This window comes from Equus caballus, chromosome 25, assembly GCF_041296265.1.
Source record: "Equus caballus isolate H_3958 breed thoroughbred chromosome 25, TB-T2T, whole genome shotgun sequence".
Taxonomy (NCBI): domain Eukaryota; kingdom Metazoa; phylum Chordata; class Mammalia; order Perissodactyla; family Equidae; genus Equus; species Equus caballus.
The window spans coordinates 931,082-950,731 of NC_091708.1; positions in this window are offsets into that span (position 1 = coordinate 931,082).

Consider the following 19,650-nt stretch of genomic DNA (forward strand, 5'->3'; position numbering starts at 1 on the left):
GAAACAACTCGCTCTGCACAGTGCGCTTACAGCCTAGTGGGAACATCTCTTCCAACGGCCTGTGAAACGCAGTTTCTTTGCAGGCCTGATCTGGCTGAAGTAGGACTTCTGCTCTGGGTGTGCTACTTTGCCCTAGAGCTGAAAGGCACAACGTGCAGGCTTCTTTCCAAAGGGCGAGTTGGGCCCCACAGCATCTTGCTTCCAGCTCTTTGGGAAGCTAAGAAACAACTCGCTCTGAACAGTGCTCTTACAGCCTAGTGGGAACATCTCTTCCAAAGGCCTGTGAAACGCAGTTTCTTTGAAGGCCTGATCTGGCTGAAGTAGCACTTCTGCTCTGGGTGTGCTACTTTGCCCTAGAGCTGAAAGGCACAACGTGCAGGCTTCTTTCCAAAGGGCGAGTTGGGCCCCACAGCATCTTGCTTCCAGCTCTTTGGGAAGCTAAGAAACAACTCGCTCTGCACAGTGCTCTTACAGCCTAGTGGGAACATCTCTTCCAAAGGCCTGTGAAACGCAGTTTCTTTGCAGGCCTGATCTGGCTGAAGTAGCACTTCTGCTCTGGGTGTGCTACTTTGCCCTAGAGCTGAAAGGCACAACGTGCAGGCTTCTTTCCAAAGGGCGAGTTGGGCCCCACAGCATCTTGCTTCCAGCTCTTTGGGAAGCTAAGAAACAACTCGCTCTGCAAAGTGCTCTTACAGCCTATGGGAAACATCACTTCCAAAGGCCTGTGAAACGCAGTTTCTTTGCAGGCGTGATCTGGCTGAAGTAGGACTTCTGCTCTGGGTGTGCTACTTTGCCCTAGAGCTGAAAGGCACAACGTGCAGGCTTCTTTCCAAAGGGCGAGTTGGGCCCCACAGCATCTTGCTTCCAGCTCTTTGGGAAGCTAAGAAACAACTCGCTCTGAACAGTGCTCTCACAGCCTAGTGGGAACATCTCTTCCAAAGGCCTGTGAAACGCAGTTTCTTTGCAGGCCTGATCTGGCTGAAGTAGCACTTCTGCTCTGGGTGTGCTACTTTGCCCTAGAGCTGAAAGGCACAACGTGCAGGCTTCTTTCCAAAGGGCGAGTTGGGCCCCACAGCATCTTGCTTCCAGCTCTTTGGGAAGCTAAGAAACAACTCGCTCTGCACAGTGCTCTTACAGCCTACCGGGAACATCTCTTCCAAAGGCCTGTGAAACGCAGTTTCTTTGCAGGCCTGATCTGGCTGAAGTAGGACTTCTGCTCTGGGTGTGCTACTTTGCCCTAGAGCTGAAAGGCACAACGTGCAGGCTTCTTTCCAAAGGGCGAGTTGGGCCCCACAGCATCTTGCTTCCAGCTCTTTGGGAAGCTAAGAAACAACTCGCTCTGCACAGTGCTCTTACAGCCTACCGGGAACATGTCTTCCAAAGGCCTGTGAAACGCAGTTTCTTTGCAGGCCTGATCTGGCTGAAGTAGCACTTCTGCTCTGGGTGTGCTACTTTGCCCTAGAGCTGAAAGGCACAACGTGCAGGCTTCTTTACAAAGGGCGAGTTGGGCCCCACAGCATCTTGCTTCCAGCTCTTTGGGAAGCTAAGAAACAGCTCGCTCTGCACAGTGCTCTTACAGCCTACCGGGAACATCTCTTCCAACGGCCTGTGAAACGCAGTTTGTTTGCAGGCCTGATCTGGCTGAAGTAGGACTTCTGCTCTGGGTGTGCTACTTTGCCCTAGAGCTGAAAGGCACAACGAGCAGGCTTCTTTCCAAAGGGCGAGTTGGGCCCCACAGCATCTTGCTTCCAGCTCTTTGGGAAGCTAAGAAACAACTCGCTCTGAACAGTGCTCTTACAGCCTAGTGGGAACATCTCTTCCAAAGGCCTGTGAAACGCAGTTTCTTTGCAGGCCTGATCTGGCTGAAGTAGCACTTCTGCTCTGGGTGTGCTACTTTGCCCTAGAGCTGAAAGGCACAACGTGCAGGCTTCTTTCCAAAGGGCGAGTTGGGCCCCACAGCATCTTGCTTCCAGCTCTTTGGGAAGCTAAGAAACAACTCGCTCTGCACAGTGCTCTTACAGCCTACGGGGAACATCACTTCCAAAGGCCTGTGAAACGCAGTTTCTTTGCAGGCCTGATCTGGCTGAAGTAGGACTTCTGCTCTGGGTGTGCTACTTTGCCCTAGAGCTGAAAGGCACAACGTGCAGGCTTCTTTCCAAAGGGCGAGTTGGGCCCCACAGCATCTTGCTTCCAGCTCTTTGGGAAGCTAAGAAACAACTCGCTCTGCACAGTGCTCTTACAGCCTAGTGGGAACATCTCTTCCAAAGGCCTGTGAAACGCAATTTCTTTGCAGGCCTGATCTGGCTGAAGTAGGACTTCTGCTCTGGGTGTGCTACTTTGCCCTAGAGCTGAAAGGCACAACGTGCAGGCTTCTTTCCAAAGGGCGAGTTGGGCCCCACAGCATCTTGCTTCCAGCTCTTTGGGAAGCTAAGAAACAACTCGCTCTGCACAGTGCTCTTACAGCCTACCGGGAACATGTCTTCCAAAGGCCTGTGAAACGCAGCTTCTTTGCAGGCCTGATCTGGCTGAAGTAGCACTTCTGCTCTGGGTGTGCTACTTTGCCCTAGAGCTGAAAGGCACAACGTGCAGGCTTCTTTCCAAAGGGCGAGTTGGGCCCCACAGCATCTTGCTTCCAGGTCTTTGGGAAGCTAAGAAACAACTCGCTCTGCACAGTGCTCTTACAGCCTACCGGGAACATCTCTTCCAAAGGCCTGTGAAACGCAGTTTCTTTGCAGGCCTGATCTGGCTGAAGTAGCACTTCTGCTCTGGGTGTGCTACTTTGCCCTAGAGCTGAAAGGCACAACGTGCAGGCTTCTTTCCAAAGGGCGAGTTGGGCCCCACAGCATCTTGCTTCCAGCTCTTTGGGAAGCTAAGAAACAACTCGCTCGGCACAGTGCTCTTACAGCCTAGTGGGAACATCTCTTCCAACGGCCTGTGAAACGCAGTTTCTTTGCAGGCCTGATCTGGCTGAAGTAGGACTTCTGCTCTGGGTGTGCTACTTTGCCCTAGAGCTGAAAGGCACAACGTGCAGGCTTCTTTCCAAAGGGCGAGTTGGGCCCCACAGCATCTTGCTTCCAGCTCTTTGGGAAGCTAAGAAACAACTCGCTCTGAACAGTGCTCTTACAGCCTAGTGGGAACATCTCTTCCAAAGACCTGTGAAACGCAGTTTCTTTGCAGGCCTGATCTGGCTGAAGTAGCACTTCTGCTCTGGGTGTGCTACTTTGCCCTAGAGCTGAAAGGCACAACGTGCAGGCTTCTTTCCAAAGGGCGAGTTGGGCCCCACAGCATCTTGCTTCCAGCTCTTTGGGAAGCTAAGAAACAACTCGCTCTGCACAGTGCTCTTACAGCCTAGTGGGAACATCTCTTCCAAAGGCCTGTGAAACGCAGTTTCTTTGCAGGCCTGATCTGGCTGAAGTAGCACTTCTGCTCTGGGTGTGCTACTTTGCCCTAGAGCTGAAAGGCACAACGTGCAGGCTTCTTTCCAAAGGGCGAGTTGGGCCCCACAGCATCTTGCTTCCAGCTCTTTGGGAAGCTAAGAAACAACTCGCTCTGCACAGTGCTCTTACAGCCTACCGGGAACATCTCTTCCAAAGGCCTGTGAAACGCAGTTTCTTTGCAGGCCTGATCTGGCTGAAGTAGGACTTCTGCTCTGGGTGTGCTACTTTGCCCTAGAGCTGAAAGGCACAACGTGCAGGCTTCTTTCCAAAGGGCGAGTTGGGCCCCACAGCATCTTGCTTCCAGCTCTTTGGGAAGCTAAGAAACAACTCGCTCTGCACAGTGCTCTTACAGCCTACCGGGAACATGTCTTCCAAAGGCCTGTGAAACGCAGTTTCTTTGCAGGTCTGATCTGGCTGAAGTAGGACTTCTGCTCTGGGTGTGCTACTTTGCCCTAGAGCTGAAAGGCACAACGTGCAGGCTTCTTTCCAAAGGGCGAGTTGGGCCCCACAGCATCTTGCTTCCAGCTCTTTGGGAAGCTAAGAAACAACTCGCTCTGCACAGTGCTCTTACAGCCTACGGGGAACATCACTTCCAAAGGCCTGTGAAACGCAGTTTCTTTGCAGGCCTGATCTGGCTGAAGTAGGACTTCTGCTCTGGGTGTGCTACTTTGCCCTAGAGCTGAAAGGCACAACGTGCAGGCTTCTTTCCAAAGGGCGAGTTGGGCCCCACAGCAACTTGCTTCCAGCTCTTTGGGAAGCTAAGAAACAACTCGCTCTGCACAGTGCTCTTACAGCCTAGTGGGAACATCTCTTCCAAAGGCCTGTGAAACGCAATTTCTTTGCAGGCCTGATCTGGCTGAAGTAGGACTTCTGCTCTGGGTGTGCTACTTTGCCCTAGAGCTGAAAGGCACAACGTGCAGGCTTCTTTCCAAAGGGCGAGTTGGGCCCCACAGCATCTTGCTTCCAGCTCTTTGGGAAGCTAAGAAACAACTCGCTCTGCACAGTGCTCTTACAGCCTACCGGGAACATGTCTTCCAAAGGCCTGTGAAACGCAGTTTCTTTGCAGGCCTGATCTGGCTGAAGTAGCACTTCTGCTCTGGGTGTGCTACTTTGCCCTAGAGCTGAAAGGCACAACGTGCAGGCTTCTTTCCAAAGGGCGAGTTGGGCCCCACAGCATCTTGCTTCCAGCTCTTTGGGAAGCTAAGAAACAACTCGCTCTGAACAGTGCTCTCACAGCCTAGTGGGAACATCTCTTCCAAAGGCCTGTGAAACGCAGTTTCTTTGCAGGCCTGATCTGGCTGAAGTAGCACTTCTGCTCTGGGTGTGCTACTTTGCCCTAGAGCTGAAAGGCACAACGTGCAGGCTTCTTTCCAAAGGGCGAGTTGGGCCCCACAGCATCTTGCTTCCAGCTCTTTGGGAAGCTAAGAAACAACTCGCTCTGCACAGTGCGCTTACAGCCTAGTGGGAACATCTCTTCCAACGGCCTGTGAAACGCAGTTTCTTTGCAGGCCTGATCTGGCTGAAGTAGGACTTCTGCTCTGGGTGTGCTACTTTGCCCTAGAGCTGAAAGGCACAACGTGCAGGCTTCTTTCCAAAGGGCGAGTTGGGCCCCACAGCATCTTGCTTCCAGCTCTTTGGGAAGCTAAGAAACAACTCGCTCTGAACAGTGCTCTTACAGCCTAGTGGGAACATCTCTTCCAAAGGCCTGTGAAACGCAGTTTCTTTGAAGGCCTGATCTGGCTGAAGTAGCACTTCTGCTCTGGGTGTGCTACTTTGCCCTAGAGCTGAAAGGCACAACGTGCAGGCTTCTTTCCAAAGGGCGAGTTGGGCCCCACAGCATCTTGCTTCCAGCTCTTTGGGAAGCTAAGAAACAACTCGCTCTGCACAGTGCTCTTACAGCCTAGTGGGAACATCTCTTCCAAAGGCCTGTGAAACGCAGTTTCTTTGCAGGCCTGATCTGGCTGAAGTAGCACTTCTGCTCTGGGTGTGCTACTTTGCCCTAGAGCTGAAAGGCACAACGTGCAGGCTTCTTTCCAAAGGGCGAGTTGGGCCCCACAGCATCTTGCTTCCAGCTCTTTGGGAAGCTAAGAAACAACTCGCTCTGCACAGTGCTCTTACAGCCTACCGGGAACATCACTTCCAAAGGCCTGTGAAACGCAGTTTCTTTGCAGGCGTGATCTGGCTGAAGTAGGACTTCTGCTCTGGGTGTGCTACTTTGCCCTAGAGCTGAAAGGCACAACGTGCAGGCTTCTTTCCAAAGGGCGAGTTGGGCCCCACAGCATCTTGCTTCCAGCTCTTTGGGAAGCTAAGAAACAACTCGCTCTGCACAGTGCTCTTACAGCCTAGTGGGAACATCTCTTCCAAAGGCCTGTGAAACGCAGTTTCTTTGCAGGCCTGATCTGGCTGAAGTAGGACTTCTGCTCTGGGTGTGCTACTTTGCCCTAGAGCTGAAAGGCACAACGTGCAGGCTTCTTTCCAAAGGGCGAGTTGGGCCCCACAGCATCTTGCTTCCAGCTCTTTGGGAAGCTAAGAAACAACTCGCTCTGCACAGTGCTCTTACAGCCTACCGGGAACATGTCTTCCAAAGGCCTGTGAAACGCAGTTTCTTTGCAGGACTGATCTGGCTGAAGTAGGACTTCTGCTCTGGGTGTGCTACTTTGCCCTAGAGCTGAAAGGCACAACGTGCAGGCTTCTTTCCAAAGGGCGAGTTGGGCCCCACAGCATCTTGCTTCCAGCTCTTTGGGAAGCTAAGAAACAACTCGCTCTGCACAGTGCTCTTACAGCCAAGTGGGAACATCTCTTCCAAAGGCCTGTGAAACGCAGTTTCTTTGCAGGCCTGATCTGGCTGAAGTAGCACTTCTGCTCTGGGTGTGCTACTTTGCCCTAGAGCTGAAAGGCACAACGTGCAGGCTTCTTTCCAAAGGGCGAGTTGGGCCCCACAGCATCTTGCTTCCAGCTCTTTGGGAAGCTAAGAAACAACTCGCTCTGCACAGTGCTCTTACAGCCTAGTGGGAACATCTCTTCCAACGGCCTGTGAAACGCAGTTTCTTTGCAGGCCTGATCTGGCTGAAGTAGGACTTCTGCTCTGGGTGTGCTACTTTGCCCTAGAGCTGAAAGGCACAACGTGCAGGCTTCTTTCCAAAGGGCGAGTTGGGCCCCACAGCATCTTGCTTCCAGCTCTTTGGGAAGCTAAGAAACAACTCGCTCTGCACAGTGCTCTTACAGCCTACCGGGAACATGTCTTCCAAAGGCCTGTGAAACGCAGTTTCTTTGCAGGCCTGATCTGGCTGAAGTAGCACTTCTGCTCTGGGTGTGCTACTTTGCCCTAGAGCTGAAAGGCACAACGTGCAGGCTTCTTTCCAAAGGGCGAGTTGGGCCCCACAGCATCTTGCTTCCAGCTCTTTGGGAAGCTAAGAAACAACTCGCTCTGCACAGTGCTCTTACAGCCGACCGGGAACTTGTCTTCCAAAGGCCTGTGAAACGCAGTTTCTTTGCAGGCCTGACCTGGCTGAAGTAGGACTTTTGCTCTGGGTGTGCTACTTTGCCCTAGAGCTGAAAGGCACAACGTGCAGGCTTCTTTCCAAAGGGCGAGTTGGGCCCCACAGCATCTTGCTTCCAGCTCTTTGGGAAGCTAAGAAACAACTCGGTCTGCACAGTGCTCTTACAGCCTAGTGGGAACATCTCTTCCAAAGGCCTGTGAAACGCAGTTTCTTTGCAGGCCTGATCTGGCTGAAGTAGCACTTCTGCTCTGGGTGTGCTACTTTGCCCTAGAGCTGAAAGGCACAACGTGCAGGCTTCTTTCCAAAGGGCGAGTTGGGCCCCACAGCATCTTGCTTCCAGCTCTTTGGGAAGCTAAGAAACAACTCGCTCTGCACAGTGCTCTTACAGCCTATGGGGAACATCTCTTCCAAAGGCCTGTGAAACGCAGTTTCTTTGCAGGCCTGATCTGGCTGAAGTAGGACTTCTGCTCTGGGTGTGCTACTTTGCCCTAGAGCTGAAAGGCACAACGTGCAGGCTTCTTTCCAAAGGGCGAGTTGGGCCCCACAGCATCTTGCTTCCAGCTCTTTGGGAAGCTAAGAAACAACTCGCTCTGCACAGTGCTCTTACAGCCTACCGGGAACATGTCTTCCAAAGGCCTGTGAAACGCAGTTTCTTTTCAGGCCTGATCTGGCTGAAGTAGCACTTCTGCTCTGGGTGTGCTACTTTGCCCTAGAGCTGAAAGGCACAACGTGCAGGCTTCTTTCCAAAGGGCGAGTTGGGCCCCACAGCATCTTGCTTCCAGCTCTTTGGGAAGCTAAGAAACAACTCGCTCTGCACAGTGCTCTTACAGCCTAGTGGGAACATCTCTTCCAAAGGCCTGTGAAACGCAGTTTCTTTGCAGGCCTGATCTGGCTGAAGTAGCACTTCTGCTCTGGGTGTGCTACTTTGCCCTAGAGCTGAAAGGCACAATGTGCAGGCTTCTTTCCAAAGGGCGAGTTGGGCCCCACAGCATCTTGCTTCCAGCTCTTTGGGAAGCTAAGAAACAACTCGCTCTGCACAGTGCTCTTACAGCCTACCGGGAACATGTCTTCCAAAGGCCTGTGAAACGCAGTTTCTTTGCAGTCCTGATCTGGCTGAAGTAGCACTTCTGCTCTGGGTGTGCTACTTTGCCCTAGAGCTGAAAGGCACAACGTGCAGGCTTCTTTCCAAAGGGCGAGTTGGGCCCCACAGCATCTTGCTTCCAGCTCTTTGGGAAGCTAAGAAACAACTCGCTCTGAACAGTGCTCTTACAGCCTAGTGGGAACATCTCTTCCAAAGGCCTGTGAAACGCAGTTTCTTTGCAGGCCTGATCTGGCTGAAGTAGCACTTCTGCTCTGGGTGTGCTACTTTGCCCTAGAGCTGAAAGGCACAACGTGCAGGCTTCTTTCCAAAGGGCGAGTTGGGCCCCACAGCATCTTGCTTCCAGCTCTTTGGGAAGCTAAGAAACAACTCGCTCTGCACAGTGCTCTTACAGCCTAGTGGGAACATCTCTTCCAAAGGCCTGTGAAACGCAGTTTCTTTGCAGGCCTGATCTGGCTGAAGTAGCACTTCTGCTCTGGGTGTGCTACTTTGCCCTAGAGCTGAAAGGCACAACGTGCAGGCTTCTTTCCAAAGGGCGAGTTGGGCCCCACAGCATCTTGCTTCCAGCTCTTTGGGAAGCTAAGAAACAACTCGCTCTGCACAGTGCTCTTACATCCTACGGGGAACATCTCTTCCAATGGCCTGTGAAACGCAGTTTCTTTGCAGGCCTGATCTGGCTGAAGTAGCACTTCTGCTCTGGGTGTGCTACTTTGCCCTAGAGCTGAAAGGCACAACGTGCAGGCTTCTTTCCAAAGGGCGAGTTGGGCCCCACAGCATCTTGCTTCCAGCTCTTTGGGAAGCTAAGAAACAACTCGCTCTGCACAGTGCTCTTACAGCCTACCGGGAACATGTCTTCCAAAGGCCTGTGAAACGCAGTTTCTTTTCAGGCCTGATCTGGCTGAAGTAGCACTTCTGCTCTGGGTGTGCTACTTTGCCCTAGAGCTGAAAGGCACAACGTGCAGGCTTCTTTCCAAAGGGCGAGTTGGGCCCCACAGCATCTTGCTTCCAGCTCTTTGGGAAGCTAAGAAACAACTTGCTCTGCACAGTGCTCATACAGCCTAGTGGGAACATCTCTTCCAAAGGCCTGTGAAACGCAGTTTCTTTGCAGGCCTGATCTGGCTGAAGTAGCACTTCTGCTCTGGGTGTGCTACTTTGCCCTACAGCTGAAAGGCACAACGTGCAGGCTTCTTTCCAAAGGGCGAGTTGGGCCCCACAGCATCTTGCTTCCAGCTCTTTGGAAAGCTAAGAAACAACTCGCTCTGCACAGTGCTCTTACAGCCTACCGGGAACATGTCTTCCAAAGGCCTGTGAAACGCAGTTTCTTTGCAGGCCTGATCTGGCTGAAGTAGGACTTCTGCTCTGGGTGTGCTACTTTGCCCTAGAGCTGAAAGGCACAACGTGCAGGCTTCTTTCCAAAGGGCGAGTTGGGCCCCACAGCATCTTGCTTCCAGCTCTTTGGGAAGCTAAGAAACAACTCGCTCTGAACAGTGCTCTCACAGCCTAGTGGGAACATCTCTTCCAAAGGCCTGTGAAACGCAGTTTCTTTGCAGGCCTGATCTGGCTGAAGTAGCACTTCTGCTCTGGGTGTGCTACTTTGCCCTAGAGCTGAAAGGCACAACGTGCAGGCTTCTTTCCAAAGGGCGAGTTGGGCCCCACAGCATCTTGCTTCCAGCTCTTTGGGAAGCTAAGAAACAACTCGCTCTGCACAGTGCTCTTACGGCCTAGCGGGAACATGTCTTCCAAAGGCCTGTGAAATGCAGTTTCTTTGCAGGCCTGATCTGGCTGAAGTAGCACTTCTGCTCTGGGTGTGCTACTTTGCCCTAGAGCTGAAAGGCACAACGTGCAGGCTTCTTTCCAAAGGGCAAGTTGGGCCCCACAGCATCTTGCTTCCAGCTCTTTGGGAAGCTAAGAAACAACTCGCTCTGCACAGTGCTCTTACAGCCTAGTGGGAACATCTCTTCCAAAGGCCTGTGAAACGCAGTTTCTTTGCAGGCCTGATCTGGCTGAAGTAGGACTTCTGCTCTGGGTGTGCTACTTTGCCCTAGAGCTGAAAGGCACAACGTGCAGGCTTCTTTCCAAAGGGCGAGTTGGGCCCCACAGCATCTTGCTTCCAGCTCTTTGGGAAGCTAAGAAACAACTCGCTCTGCACAGCGCTCTTACAGCCTACCGGGAACATGTCTTCCAAAGGCCTGTGAAACGCAGTTTCTTTGCAGGACTGATCTGGCTGAAGTAGGACTTCTGCTCTGGGTGTGCTACTTTGCCCTAGAGCTGAAAGGCACAACGTGCAGGCTTCTTTCCAAAGGGCGAGTTGGGCCCCACAGCATCTTGCTTCCAGCTCTTTGGGAAGCTAAGAAACAACTCGCTCTGCACAGTGCTCTTACAGCCAAGTGGGAACATCTCTTCCAAAGGCCTGTGAAACGCAGTTTCTTTGCAGGCCTGATCTGGCTGAAGTAGCACTTCTGCTCTGGGTGTGCTACTTTGCCCTAGAGCTGAAAGGCACAACGTGCAGGCTTCTTTCCAAAGGGCGAGTTGGGCCCCACAGCATCTTGCTTCCAGCTCTTTGGGAAGCTAAGAAACAACTCGCTCTGCACAGTGCTCTTACAGCCTAGTGGGAACATCTCTTCCAACGGCCTGTGAAACGCAGTTTCTTTGCAGGCCTGATCTGGCTGAAGCAGACCTTCTGCTCTGGGTGTGCTACATTGCCCTAGAGCTGAAAGGCACAACGTGCAGGCTTCTTTCCAAAGGGCGAGTTGGGCCCCACAGCATCTTGCTTCCAGCTCTTTGGGAAGCTAAGAAACAACTCGCTCTGCACAGTGCTCTTACAGCCTACGGGGAACATCTCTGACAAAGGCCTGTGAAACGCAGTTTCTTTGCAGGCCTGATCTGGCTGAAGTAGGACTTCTGCTCTGGGTGTGCTACTTTGCCCTAGAGCTGAAAGGCACAACGTGCAGGCTTCTTTCCAAAGGGCGAGTTGGGCCCCACAGCATCTTGCTTCCAGCTCTTTGGGAAGCTAAGAAACAACTCGCTCTGCACAGTGCTCTTACAGCCTAGTGGGAACATCTCTTCCAAAGGCCTGTGAAACGCAGTTTCTTTGCAGGCCCGATCTGGCTGAAGTAGGACTTCTGCTCTGGGTGTGCTACTTTGCCCTAGAGCTGAAAGGCGCAACTTGCAGGCTTCTTTCCAAAGGGCGAGTTGGGCCCCACAGCATCTTGCTTCCAGCTCTTTGGGAAGCTAAGAAACAACTCGCTCTGCACAGTGCTCTTACAGCCTAGTGGGAACATCTCTTCCAAAGGCCTGTGAAACGCAGTTTCTTTGCAGGCCCGATCTGGCTGAAGTAGGACTTCTGCTCTGGGTGTGCTACTTTGCCCTAGAGCTGAAAGGCACAACGTGCAGGCTTCTTTCCAAAGGGCGAGTTGGGCCCAACAGCATCTTGCTTCCAGCTCTTTGGGCAGCTAAGAAACAACTTGCTCTGCACTGGTGTTTTACAGCCTACAGGGAACGAGTCTTACAAAGGCCTGTGAAACGCAGTTTCTTCCCAGGCCTGATCTTGCTGAAGTAGAACTTCTGCTCTGCCGTGTCCTACATGGGCCTAGAGCTGCAAGGCACAAATTCCTGCCTTGTGTCCTCAAGGGCAGACAGGCCCCACAGCATGGGGCTTCCAGCTCTTTGGGCAGCTGAGAAACAACTTGCTCTGCACTGGTGTTTTACAGCCTACAGGGATCGAGTCTTACAAAGGCCTGCGAAATGCAGTTTCTTCCCAGGACTTATCTTGCTGAAGTAGAACTTCTGCTCTGCCGTGTCCTACATGGGCCTAGAGCTGCAAGGCACAAAGTCCTGCCTTGCTTCCCCAAGGGGAGACTAGACCCTCAGCATCCAGCTACCAGCTCTTTGCGCAGCTAGGCAACAACTCGCTCTGCATTGGTGTTTTACAGCCTACCGGGAAGATATCTTACAAAGGCCTGTGAAACGCAGTTTCTTGGTAGGCCTGATCTGACTGAAGCAGAACTTCTGCACTGGGTGTGCTGCATTGGCATAGAGCTGCCATGCCCAAAGTGCTGGCTTCCTTGCAAAGGGGTAGAGAGGCCCCAAAGCGTCTTGCTTCCAGCTCTTTGGGTAGCTAAGAAACTACTGGCTCTGCCCAGTGTTCTTACAACCTACCTGGAACATCTGTTACCAAGGCCTGTGAAATGCAGTTTCTTGGCAGGCCTGATCTGGCTGAAGCAGACCTTCTGCTCTGGGTGTGCTACATTGCCCTAGAGCTGAAAGGCACAACGTGCAGGCTTCTTTCCAGAGGGCGAGTTGGGCCCCACAGCCTCTTGCTTCCAGCTCTTTGGGAAGTTAAGGAACAACTCGCTCTGCACAGTGCTCTTACAGCCTACCGGGAACATCTCTTCCAAAGGCCTGTGAAACGCAGTTTCTTTGCAGGCCTGATCTGGCTGAAGTAGGACTTCTGCTCTGGGTGTGCTACTTTGCCCTAGAGCTGAAAGGCACAACGTGCAGGCTTCTTTCCAAAGGGCGAGTTGGGCCCCACAGCATCTTGCTTCCAGCTCTTTGGGAACCTAAGTAACAACTCGCTCTGCACAGTGCTCTTACAGCCTACCGGGAACATCTCTTCCAAAGGCCTGTGAAACGCAGTTTCTTTGCAGGCCCGATCTGGCTGAAGTAGGACTTCTGCTCTGGGTGTGCTACTTTGCCCTAGAGCTGAAAGGCACAACGTGCAGGCTTCTTTCCAAAGGGCGAGTTGGGCCCCACAGCATCTTGCTTCCAGCTCTTTGGGAAGCTAAGAAACAACTCGCTCTGCACAGTGCTCTTACAGCCTACCGGGAACATCTCTTCCAAAGGCCTGTGAAACGCAGTTTCTTTGCAGGCCTGATCTGGATGAAGTAGCACTTCTGCTCTGGGTGTGCTACTTTGCCCTAGAGCTGAAAGGCACAACGTGCAGGCTTCTTTCCAAAGGGCGAGTTGGGCCCCACAGCATCTTGCTTCCAGCTCTTTGGGAAGCTAAGAAACAACTCGCTCTGCACAGTGCTCTTACAGCCTACCGGGAACATGTCTTCCAAAGGCCTGTGAAACGCAGTTTCTTTGCAGGTCTGATCTGGCTGAAGTAGGACTTCTGCTCTGGGTGTGCTACTTTGCCCTAGAGCTGAAAGGCACAACGTGCAGGCTTCTTTCCAAAGGGCGAGTTGGGCCCCACAGCATCTTGCTTCCAGCTCTTTGGGAAGCTAAGAAACAACTCGCTCTGCACAGTGCTCTTACAGCCTAGTGGGAACATCTCTTCCAACGGCCTGTGAAACGCAGTTTCTTTGCAGGCCTGATCTGGCTGAAGTAGGACTTTTGCTCTGGGTGTGCTACTTTGCCCTAGAGCTGAAAGGCACAACGTGCAGGCTTCTTTCCAAAGGGCGAGTTGGGCCCCACAGCATCTTGCTTCCAGCTCTTTGGGAAGCTAAGAAACAACTCGCTCTGAACAGTTCTCTTACAGCCTAGTGGGAACATCTCTTCCAAAGGCCTGTGAAACGCAGTTTCTTTGCAGGCCTGATCTGGCTGAAGTAGCACTTCTGCTCTGGGTGTGCTACTTTGCCCTAGAGCTGAAAGGCACAACGTGCAGCCTTCTTTCCAAAGGGCGAGTTGGGCCCCACAGCATCTTGCTTCCAGCTCTTTGGGAAGCTAAGAAACAACTCGCTCTGCACAGTGCTCTTACAGCCTAGTGGGAACATCTCTTCCAAAGGCCTGTGAAACGCAGTTTCTTTGCAGGCCTGATCTGGCTGAAGTAGCACTTCTGCTCTGGGTGTGCTACTTTGCCCTAGAGCTGAAAGGCACAACGTGCAGGCTTCTTTCCAAAGGGCGAGTTGGGCCCCACAGCATCTTGCTTCCAGCTCTTTGGGAAGCTAAGAAACAACTCGCTCTGCACAGTGCTCTTACAGCCTACGGGGAACATCACTTCCAAAGGCCTGTGAAACGCAGTTTCTTTGCAGGCCTGATCTGGCTGAAGTAGGACTTCTGCTCTGGGTGTGCTACTTTGCCCTAGAGCTGAAAGGCACAACGTGCAGGCTTCTTTCCAAAGGGCGAGTTGGGCCCCACAGCATCTTGCTTCCAGCTCTTTGGGAAGCTAAGAAACAACTCGCTCTGCACAGTGCTCTTACAGCCTAGTGGGAACATCTCTTCCAAAGGCCTGTGAAACGCAGTTTCTTTGCAGGCCTGATCTGGCTGAAGTAGGACTTCTGCTCTGGGTGTGCTACTTTGCCCTACAGCTGAAAGGCACAACGTGCAGGCTTCTTTCCAAAGGGCGAGTTGGGCCCCACAGCATCTTGCTTCCAGCTCTTTGGGAAGCTAAGAAACAACTCGCTCTGCACAGTGCTCTTACAGCCTACCGGGAACATGTCTTCCAAAGGCCTGTGAAAGGCAGTTTCTTTGCAGGCCTGATCTGGCTGAAGTAGGACTTCTGCTCTGGGTGTGCTACTTTGCCCTAGAGCTGAAAGGCACAACGTGCAGGCTTCTTTCCAAAGGGCGAGTTGGGCCCCACAGCATCTTGCTTCCAGCTCTTTGGGAAGCTAAGAAACAACTCGCTCTGCACAGTGCTCTTACAGCCTATGGGGAACATCACTTCCAAAGACCTGTGAAACGCAGTTTCTTTGCAGGCCTGATCTGGCTGAAGTAGGACTTCTGCTCTGGGTGTGCTACTTTGCCCTAGAGCTGAAAGGCACAACGTGCAGGCTTCTTTCCAAAGGGCGAGTTGGGCCCCACAGGATGTTGCTTCCAGCCCTTTGGGAAGCTAAGAAACAACTCGCTCTGCACAGTGCTCTTACAGCCTAGTGGGAACATCTCTTCCAAAGGCCTGTGAAACGCAGTTTCTTTGCAGGCCTGATCTGGCTGAAGTAGGACTTCTGCTCTGGGTGTGCTACTTTGCCCTAGAGCTGAAAGGCACAACGTGCAGGCTTCTTTCCAAAGGGCGAGTTGGGCCCCACAGCATCTTGCTTCCAGCTCTTTGGGAAGCTAAGAAACAACTCGCTCTGCACAGTGCTCTTACAGCCTACCGGGAACATGTCTTCCAAAGGCCTGTGAAACGCAGTTTCTTTGCAGGCCTGATCTGGCTGAAGTAGGACTTCTGCTCTGGGTGTGCTACTTTGCCCTAGAGCTGAAAGGCACAACGTGCAGGCTTCTTTCCAAAGGGCGAGTTGGGCCCCACAGCATCTTGCTTCCAGCTCTTTGGGAAGCTAAGAAACAACTCGCTCTGCACAGTGCTCTTACAGCCTACCGGGAACATCTCTTCCAAAGGCCTGTGAAACGCAGTTTCTTTGCAGGCCTGATCTGGCTGAAGTAGCACTTCTGCTCTGGGTGTGCTACTTTGCCCTAGAACTGAAAGGCACAACGTGCAGGCTTCTTTCCAAAGGGCGAGTTGGGCCCCACAGCATCTTGCTTCCAGCTCTTTGGGAAGCTAAGAAACAACTCGCTCTGCACAGTGCTCTTACAGCCTACGGGGAACATCACTTCCAAAGGCCTGTGAAACGCAGTTTCTTTGCAGGCCTGATCTGGCTGAAGTAGGACTTCTGCTCTGGGTGTGCTACTTTGCCCTAGAGCTGAAAGGCACAACGTGCAGGCTTCTTTCCAAAGGGCGAGTTGGGCCCCACAGCATCTTGCTTCCAGCTCTTTGGGAAGCTAAGAAACAACTCGCTCTGCACAGTGCTCTTACAGCCTATGGGGAACATCTCTTCCAAAGGCCTGTGAAACGCAGTTTCTTTGCAGGCCTGATCTGGCTGAAGTAGGACTTCTGCTCTGGGTGTGCTACTTTGCCCTAGAGCTGAAAGGCACAACGTGCAGGCTTCTTTCCAAAGGGCGAGTTGGGCCCCACAGCATCTTGCTTCCAGCTCTTTGGGAAGCTAAGAAACAACTCGCTCTGCACAGTGCTCTTACAGCCTACCGGGAGCATCACTTCCAAAGGCCTGTGAAACGCAGTTTCTTTTCAGGCCTGATCTGGCTGAAGTAGCACTTCTGCTCTGGGTGTGCTACTTTGCCCTAGAGCTGAAAGGCACAACGTGCAGGATTCTCTCCAAAGTGCGAGTTGGGCCCCTCAGCATCTTGCTTCCAGCTCTTTTGGGAAGCTAAGAAACAACTCGCTCTGCACAGTGCTCTTACAGCCTACCGGGAACATGTCTTCCAAAGGCCTGTGAAACGCAGTTTCTTTGCAGGCCTGATCTGGCTGAAGTAGGACTTCTGCTCTGGGTGTGCTACTTTGCCCTAGAGCTGAAAGGCACAACGTGCAGGCTTCTTTCCAAAGGGCGAGTTGGGCCCCACAGCATCTTGCTTCCAGCTCTTTGGGAAGCTAAGAAACAACTCGCTCTGCACAGCGCTCTTACAGCCTACCGGGAACATGTCTTCCAAAGTCCTGTGAAACGCAGTTTCTTTTCAGGCCTGATCTGGCTGAAGTAGCACTTCTGCTCTGGGTGTGCTACTTTGCCCTAGAGCTGAAAGGCACAACGTGCAGGCTTCTTTCCAAAGGGCGAGTTGGGCCCCACAGCATCTTGCTTCCAGCTCTTTGGGAAGCTAAGAAACAACTCGCTCTGCACAGTGCTCTTACAGCCTACCGGGAACACGTCTTCCAAAGGCCTGTGAAACGCAGTTTCTTTGCAGGCCTGATCTGGCTGAAGTAGCACTTCTGCTCTGGGTGTGCTACTTTGCCCTAGAGCTGAAAGGCACAACGTGCAGGCTTCTTTCCGAAGGGCGAGTTGGGCCCCACAGCATCTTGCTTCCAGCTCTTTGGGAAGCTAAGAAACAACTCGCTCTGCACAGTGCTGTTACAGCCTACCGGGAACACGTCTTCCAAAGGCCTGTGAAACGCAGTTTCTTTGCAGGTCTGATCTGGCTGAAGTAGGACTTCTGCTCTGGGTGTGCTACTTTGCCCTAGAGCTGAAAGGCACAACGTGCAGGCTTCTTTCCAAAGGGCGAGTTGGGCCCCACAGCATCTTGCTTCCAGCTCTTTGGGAAGCTAAGAAACAACTCGCTCTGCACAGTGCTCTTACAGCCTAGTGGGAACATCTCTTCCAACGGCCTGTGAAACGCAGTTTCTTTGCAGGCCTGATCTGGCTGAAGTAGGACTTTTGCTCTGGGTGTGCTACTTTGCCCTAGAGCTGAAAGGCACAACGTGCAGGCTTCTTTCCAAAGGGCGAGTTGGGCCCCACAGCATCTTGCTTCCAGCTCTTTGGGAAGCTAAGAAACAACTCGCTCTGAACAGTGCTCTTACAGCCTAGTGGGAACATCTCTTCCAAAGGCCTGTGAAACGCAGTTTCTTTGCAGGCCTGATCTGGCTGAAGTAGGACTTCTGCTCTGGGTGTGCTACTTTGCCCTAGAGCTGAAAGGCACAACGTGCAGGCTTCTTTCCAAAGGGCGAGTTGGGCCCCACAGCATCTTGCTTCCAGCTCTTTGGGAAGCTAAGAAACAACTCGCTCTGCACAGTGCTCTTACAGCCTAGTGGGAACATCTCTTCCAAAGGCCTGTGAAACGCAGTTTCTTTGCAGGCCTGATCTGGCTGAAGTAGCACTTCTGCTCTGGGTGTGCTACTTTGCCCTAGAGCTGAAAGGCACAACGTGCAGGCTTCTTTCCAAAGGGCGAGTTGGGCCCCACAGCATCTTGCTTCCAGCTCTTTGGGAAGCTAAGAAACAACTCGCTCTGCACAGTGCTCTTACAGCCTACGGGGAACATCACTTCCAAAGGCCTGTGAAACGCAGTTTCTTTGCAGGCCTGATCTGGCTGAAGTAGGACTTCTGCTCTGGGTGTGCTACTTTGCCCTAGAGCTGAAAGGCACAACGTGCAGGCTTCTTTCCAAAGGGCGAGTTGGGCCCCACAGCATCTTGCTTCCAGCTCTTTGGGAAGCTAAGAAACAACTCGCTCTGCACAGTGCTCTTACAGCCTAGTGGGAACATCTCTTCCAAAGGCCTGTGAAACGCAGTTTCTTTGCAGGCCTGATCTGGCTGAAGTAGGACTTCTGCTCTGGGTGTGCTACTTTGCCCTAGAGCTGAAAGGCACAACGTGCAGGCTTCTTTCCAAAGGGCGAGTTGGGCCCCACAGCATCTTGCTTCCAGCTCTTTGGGAAGCTAAGAAACAACTCGCTCTGCACAGTGCTCTTACAGCCTATGGGGAACATCACTTCCAAAGGCCTGTGAAACGCAGTTTCTTTGCAGGCCTGATCTGGCTGAAGTAGGACTTCTGCTCTGGGTGTGCTACTTTGCCCTAGAGCTGAAAGGCACAACGTGCAGGCTTCTTTCCAAAGGGCGAGTTGGGCCCCACAGGATGTTGCTTCCAGCCCTTTGGGAAGCTAAGAAACAACTCGCTCTGCACAGTGCTCTTACAGCCTAGTGGGAACATCTCTTCCAAAGGCCTGTGAAACGCAGTTTCTTTGCAGGCCTGATCTGGCTGAAGTAGCACTTCTGCTCTGGGTGTGCTACTTTGCCCTAGAGCTGAAAGGCACAACGTGCAGCCTTCTTTCCAAAGGGCGAGTTGGGCCCCACAGCATCTTGCTTCCAGCTCTTTGGGAAGCTAAGAAACAACTCGCTCTGCACAGTGCTCTTACAGCCTACGGGGAACATCACTTCCAAAGGCCTGTGAAACGCAGTTTCTTTGCAGGCCTGATCTGGCTGAAGTAGGACTTCTGCTCTGGGTGTGCTACTTTGCCCTAGAGCTGAAAGGCACAACGTGCAGGCTTCTTTCCAAAGGGCGAGTTGGGCCCCACAGCATCTTGCTTCCAGCTCTTTGGGAAGCTAAGAAACAACTCGCTCTGCACAGCGCTCTTACAGCCTACCGGGAACATGTCTTCCAAAGTCCTGTGAAACGCAGTTTCTTTTCAGGCCTGATCTGGCTGAAGTAGCACTTCTGCTCTGGGTGTGCTACTTTGCCCTAGAGCTGAAAGGCACAACGTGCAGGCTTCTTTCCAAAGGGCGAGTTGGGCCCCACAGCATCTTGCTTCCAGCTCTTTGGGAAGCTAAGAAACAACTCGCTCTGCACAGTGCTCTTACAGCCTACCGGGAACATCTCTTCCAAAGGCCTGTGAAACGCAGTTTCTTTGCAGGCCTGATCTGGCTGAAGTAGCACTTCTGCTCTGGGTGTGCTACTTTGCCCTAGAGCTGAAAGGCACAACGTGCAGGCTTCTTTCCAAAGGGCGAGTTGGGCCCCACAGCATCTTGCTTCCAGCTCTTTGGGAAGCTAAGAAACCACTCGCTCTGCACAGTGCTCTTACAGCCTACCGGGAACATGTCTTCCAAAGGCCTGTGAAACGCAGTTTCTTTGCAGGTCTGATCTGGCTGAAGTAGGACTTCTGCTCTGGGTGTGCTACTTTGCCCTAGAGCTGAAAGGCACAACGTGCAGGCTTCTTTCCAAAGGGCGAGTTGGGCCCCACAGCATCTTGCTTCCAGCTCTTTGGGAAGCTAAGAAACAACTCGCTCTGCACAGTGCTCTTACAGCCTAGTGGGAACATCTCTTCCAACGGCCTGTGAAACGCAGTTTCTTTGCAGGCCTGATCTGGCTGAAGTAGGACTTTTGCTCTGGGTGTGCTACTTTGCCCTAGAGCTGAAAGGCACAACGTGCAGGCTTCTTTCCAAAGGGCGAGTTGGGCCCCACAGCATCTTGC